Genomic DNA, 6,884 nt, shown 5'->3' on the forward strand with positions numbered 1-6,884 from the left:
GATCCACACACAAGGGTTTCTTTTGCAGATAGAACTGCAAAGCAGTTGGACTATGAGGTGCAGTGAAGACAGTATTACTGAAGAGACATCACACACAGCTGGCCAACTCTTTAGACTGATGCTGTGTGAAATCAGCAGCGCTGGCCGTGGTGTGGTTACAATGTAACAAGCAAGTTAGCATGTAACCGTTACATGCTAACTTTGAAGTCCAAGCGCTCTTTTGTCTCAGAGAGAAAGTCCGCTAAAGACGACAAAAGGTTCCAATGCTTTATTGATAAACTTTGAATTGACAATGGGAATAAACGCTGACGAAGTATTCTCAACACTGTTAACACTACAGGACCCAGCGTAGCCGTCAATACACATACAGTATAAAGCCGAGATGTGGGAAAGCAGTTCTAACTTCAGTGTGTTTCATATCTAAATCTCACCAACAAGCTCCTCCATCTTCAGTAACATCAGCGCTTTGTGTTCGTCCAACAGTGGTTGGAAAACCACTAAGATGATTTCGATGTCTCTTTTATCATACAAAGAAATTAGCTGTTGAAATTGTAAAGATATATATACATATAAATATATATATAAAGAACTGTATTAAAATGCAGAAGCAGTGCACTGGATTCTAAGCCATTTACAGGAGAGAAAAGACTTCGACTGAGTGAGAGGGTCGCCACTGTTACACTAACAGTTTAATATCAGTTAGAGATGCAGGGTTCCTACACACTCAACTGTCATTTTATCATGAGATTTTGTTCAGTGCGATGAGTGCTGATGGTTTCTGGGTAATATAACAGCTAGGCTACTGGTTCTCAACATGGGATCCGGGGACCACCAGGGGTACTTGAGTGTTCCAGCAAACTGACCAGTTAAACTTGACCATTATTTCAGTTACTATAAGTTTTGTAGTTTCTCTACCTACAATACAGATAATTCTGGACAAAATCATATCTACAATAAAAAATATTCTCAGATATGGATCAGACAAAATGTCATCAAATGAGGGTCTGTGGCTCTAATGTGTAGTAAATTAGCAGTCCTTGATTATGCAAAAGGTTGAGAATCACTGAGCTTGGCCAGATCACTCCAAAACTATGATTTACAACAACAAATATCAATACACGAGCATGAGTCTGTAAACTAAGGGGTTGTCCTACAACCCAGGTTTTATGAGTGAAGCGAGGCTCCCACCTATTGCCATCTCTGCGTGGTACACACTATCGAATGCTCTTACCTTTTATTACTATAAAAGTGTCCTTTCCAACCATTCATTAGAAAGTTGACAGGATGCAGACTGGACCCTTGGAAAATCTGGAGCGATCCTGACGGTCTCATGGTCTCCGATCCAATAGCTGGGGTCGAGGCGGGGCCCTGAGCCCTCGCGCCTGGAATTGGACCGGGAAAACCCCACTCACCCGGCATTCAGCCACATACCAGACAGACTGGCAACTGAGGTGGGAGCCTCGCTTCAATCATAAAACCTGGGTTGTAGGACAACCCCTTAGTTTTATTTCGTTGAAGCTCGGCTCCCATCTATTGTCACCTAACAACCAACCTTGCTGCAAAGGAGCACCTCATTGCCCGACCTTGCGACTCTCGATCGAAAATTGGGCTGTCACGGCATAGCGCATGGGAACCCGGTAAGGATTGGGGAATAGTCAATGAGGCAATTAGTTCACGGAGGCCAACAGAACTGCATGAGCGAACGTCACGCCTCCCACATCCAGACTATAAAACCTCACGAAGGTATGGTGAGTCGACCATGACGCGGCTGCGCACATATCTTCCACCGTCACACCGCGCAATAGCGCCCAGGAAGAAGCCACGCCTCGAGTAGAGTGGGCTAATTCCTTCCGGTGGAACCTTTCCAGCGGCAGAATAGGCCAAGTTAATGGCCTCCACTATCCAGTGCGATAGACGCTGTTTGGACAAAGGCTTGCCCAAAGCCCTAGCCCCATGGCAAAACCAGAAGCTGGTTAGACGTACGCAAGGTGCGCGTCTTGGCCACAGGTTCCTTTCTGCGCACCAACGCGAGAAGGACCGCCACTTGTAGGCATACTGAGTGCGAGTCGAGGTGGCTCTAGCACTCTGTATGGTCTGCACCACGTTCGCAGGCAGGCCCTGGGCTAGCAAACGTTCCCGTTCAGGGACCAAGCGGCCAGCTTCCACTTGTGTGGGGATGGGTGGAGTATCCGCCCGCCTGCGACAGCAGGTCCTTCCGACGCGGCAGCAGCCACGGAGGACCTCTCGTCAGTGTGATCAGATCCGCAAACCAGACCTGCGACGGCCAGTGCGATTGCGGGGATCGCATAGAGGTGGATCGTCCGCGAGGATGGAAAACCACTGGGGGCAATGGTGTGCGAGCCGCGTCGCGAAGAGATCGACGCTGGCTCGACCGAACTTGGCCCATATCTGTTCTACCACCTGTGGGTGGAGAACCCATTCTGAGTTGCGGGGGTTGCACCGCGATAGCAGGTCCGCGCCCAGGTTGAGGTGGCCCCCAATGTGTGCCACCGACAGGGAGAGCAGGTGGAAATGGGCCCACTCGTGGATGACCGTAGCCAGCTGGTTCAGGGCCAGCGACCGGACACCGCCCTGGCGGTTGATGTACGCCACTGTCGCGGTGTTGTCCGAACTTATCAGTACATGGTGGCCCAGTATCTGATGTCAGAAGTGCCAGAGAGCCAGGCGAACTGCCTCCTGGCCATCCTAGGGAACACGCGGTTCTACCTAGCGAGTAGTGACAACGTAACGTTCCAATTTTATCCTTAGCTTCGAGACCGCTAAATCCTCTTCTTTTTCACCTTGTGGGTACACTGAAGCAAGCGAGTTATAACAATCCACGGAATGGTGCCGACTAATACCTGTAACCAACACAAGACTAAGCTATGAAACACATGACGCTAGCAGCGGAGAGTTAATCTCTACGTGAGGTTAGCTTAGAGAGCAATTCAATTAGCAAGCATACAACGACACTCGGACCGGCTTGTTCTTAGAAGCCGCCGACACGTGAAAAAAAGAGCACTTAGCTTTGTCGCCTCCAACTTTCACCGCACAGGCGAAGGTAACCTCCAGACCGGAGAATCGACGATCGAGGTTCCCGTCCGCTATGCCGAGACGGGGAGCAGTTGAAGTGAAAGTGGTCGGGCAAGGCAGCTAATGCTAACGCTATCTGGAGCAATATCACACGTCTGCCCGTGGCCGATAAGAGTGAGGTTTTCCCGGTCCAATTCCAGGCGTGAGGGCTCACCCCAGCTATTGGTTCGGAGACCATGACGGGCCCTACACACCGACCGTGATAAACTCGCATGTACTCGTGCTCGCCCAGTCAGCCCTGCCCCGCTGCTACAGCGTGGTTGGCTGCCTTGCTGTATTTCCGTCTTCAATTGGTCGATTTCGAAATGCCCCTCCTTCCCTCGCTGCCATCTTGTCGCTCACCAGCTTGCAAAGCATGCTGGGATAGCTGGCATCAGGACATTGCAAGCGACAAGACGAGAGGAGGGGCCAAAACCGAAATAGACCAATTGAAGACGGAAATACAGCAAGGTAGCCAACTAAGCTGCAGCAGCAAGTGCGAGTACATGCGAGTTTATCGCCTATGCTCGCGTTTGGTGAGAAGGGGGTCTGAGACCGTCAGGATCGCTCCGGATTTTCCAAGGGTCCAGTCTGCATCTTGTCAACGGTCTAATGAATGGTTGGAAAGGACACTTTTATAGTAATAAAAGGTAAGAGCATTCGATAGCGTGTACCACGCAGAGATGGCAATAGGTGGGAGCCGAGCTTCAACGAAATAAAACTACATAAAGCGTGTAGTTAAGTGTGCATCTAGACTGATTTTTTTCACCAAACTTTTTCTGCAGTTTGAAATCTTTTATTTTTTAAGAACTTCAAATGACCGACTTCCAGTGTAGGAACCCTGCAGATCAGACAGACACTTTGTTCTCTTCAAAGGCCTCAACATTCCCAAAATTTCTATAAATAAGTATTAAGTTCAGGCTGTTGAAGTGTCTAGTTGCTTATTTCAAAAGAGAAGCCCTGAACTTCCCTCTCCCTCAGCGACATGGACCTGAAAAAACCCACAAGAATGTATTTCTCCTGTTTCTGTAGAAGAAAAAATAATCTAAAATGTGTTTTGTTTTTTAAATGGACCTGACTAGACTCATCGCCGGGGTACAAAAACTCACCCATGTACTGAAATTCAGTGTATAGAAATCACCCTTCATATTGTGAGCGAATTACATTTCTCCATCTTTCAAGGAATGGTTCACCCAAAAAATGTAAATTCTGTCATCTCCTCCCCCTCATGCCAGTTGAAACAGATGAAGTTTGTACAAATAAACGGGGAGGTTGCCAGTACAACTCCATACTGTAGCAGCCTTCTCCAAAACAACTGAAGTCAGTGGGGACCAGTTCTTCACAGATCCAGAAAGACCTAGATTTACACCATAATTTAGTGCAAATCTTAACTACACTTTCTATGGATTATGATTCGATTGGCTCTTTTCTTTTTAGAACTCTTAACAGGTCCCCATTGACTTGTTATTTTGGAGAAGGCTGTTTAATTTGGCATGAGGGTGAGTAGAATTGTCATTTTGGGGGAACCATTCCTTTAATTTATGACACCAGAAGAGGCGACTCACAAAGTGGTATAAATACAGAACGGGTTTTGTCGAGTGTTTTTATTGGAGTATAACAATCTTATGGTTACAAGTGAGAATCTCTCCACCCGCAATCAGCAGCATCCAAGACAGACAATCAACATGAATATCTGCAGAAGAGCCGAAGCATTGACAAACCGTGTTCGAGTGAAGGTGAAATGATACCTGTAGCTATGTAATGTTATATTCCTTTACGACACAATTCGAAATGTTTAGGACCTAATGTAGCAAGACGGTGTTAGTGAAGCGGAGTTAAGCAGTTTGGTAAAGATTGAATAGGAGGTTAAAATTCAACAGTGCGGAATTACTGTGATCATCTCTGCCCTCTGAGTTGGTGTTACGCATCACTGTGTCTTCACTGTGTGACACGGCTTTCAGGGGAGAAGCTTCCATTGGCAGTTCTTTATATAAAATTGCGTAAAACCAAGAGGAGATATTAAGGATTTATTTTTCTGACTCTCGCTCCCTGTTACCTTTTTTTTTACATTATATCTGAGGTGTGCAATATGTCCTATAATCCAAAAGGTGCAATTTGTTTTATTGAAAGTAGCATTTTTTTTATTAATATTCTGTTGTAAGATGTTGCTATCCAAACTATAACACTGCATGCATACAGATACAAGCTTGCAATGGTGACGAGCGCAAAATCAACTTTGCATTTTGACGGTATTTTGTTTTATGGATGAATTTGAAACCGAACAAAATCCATTCATACAATCCTGTCATTGACTGGGTTAAAATCCTTTCTTTTGTTTTTATTCAACATTGACATAAGTCAAAAAGAACTGTATGAAAAGCCAAAAACCCTGTACATCTTTTTCTCTTTACACTACAAATGTCAATAAAGTGGTCTTTATCAAAAACTGTAGTATATGTATAATAAAAACTTATAGAAAATTGAAATGAGCTTTGTTTTTTATCTGCTGTTCAGGGTCAACAGCTTTTGATTGACTCATGGGGCCATTGACATTGCCAGGACGAAGATTTCTACTAGTATTAGTATTCTACTGTCTACACCTACTCTTACAAAATGATTGACAGTGCAAAAGTAAAACAAGTTATACTTTTTTTTTAAGGAGTAGATGCCTTTAGAAAAATAAAACATTTATAGACTGGGTTCTGTATATATTATTTTAGAGATGTTTTCCAAAACCTACTATACTGCACATGTTTTTTGGAGATAGGTCTTTATAAACCAATCTGACATCATTCATCTTTGTAAACAAGCAGTGGGTCACAAAAACACTCTTGGAGTCTATTTTATCATTTAATGAGTTACTGAATTAATTAGGCCAAGGTTTCTATCAGTTTCCCAAAACCAGTACGGCAGATCAGTTTCGTTGGTTCATGACGTTTTTCCTGAAGACGCTGCGCAAAATATAATGTGACTATACGAAGGAGAAACATGGAAATGTGACCACAGTAATACAGTAACAGTTTGGCAACTTGATAATGTTGCTGTGTGGAGGTATTCCTGTTGGAAATGGGATTTAATTGGCTCCGCGGCTTCGTTATGGCTTCCCGTTTAGCATCTATCAGAATACCATCGCTCCTTCACAACACTGAAGGGTTCCGTACAAAACTCCATATCCACTGCGTCAAAGAAAAGTGATGCACAGTCTTATAATTGCCAATAATTAGTGGATTTAGAGTAAAGCATATGGGATACTATTCAAGTTGAGTCAACCTGTAACCTTGATTTACCAATTAGTTCTACTAGAAATATCTTATTTCTATGCTCATTTCTAGCACGCACGCGGAACCCTCTGCTTTATTATAGTTGAGATTTTTGTGGACAGAATCATCTGTGTTTCTGGACTAACGAAGAAGACTGATTTTCACTCGCACTCGCACTTTCCTTTCCCAAAATGGATACATAGCATTTTTATGACACCATTGACACCATTCAAGTTTTAATTTCCTAAAATAGTAAAAGTTAACAAAAACCTCAGTACTGCGATATCAATGTGCACAGCTCAGTGCTATACAGTGTAAACCCGGTTTGACAAGAGTAAGAAATATATTAAACGCAAAGATAAGTGTTTTTAAACTGCCTAGTGGCCACAGTGCGATGGGCTTATTATTAATCAAATAAAAGTGATACGTGCCAGAAAGGGAGTGTGGTCTTTAAAATAATAATTAAATAATCACATCTCACACCTTATCGTACCGCTTAGAATTATATTACTTGGCTTATTCCTGTCAAGGATAACAGTTTAAAACATAAGT

This window comes from Poromitra crassiceps (assembly GCF_964638095.1).
Source record: "Poromitra crassiceps genome assembly, chromosome: 23".
NCBI classification, from domain to species: Eukaryota; Metazoa; Chordata; class Actinopteri; order Beryciformes; family Melamphaidae; genus Poromitra; species Poromitra crassiceps.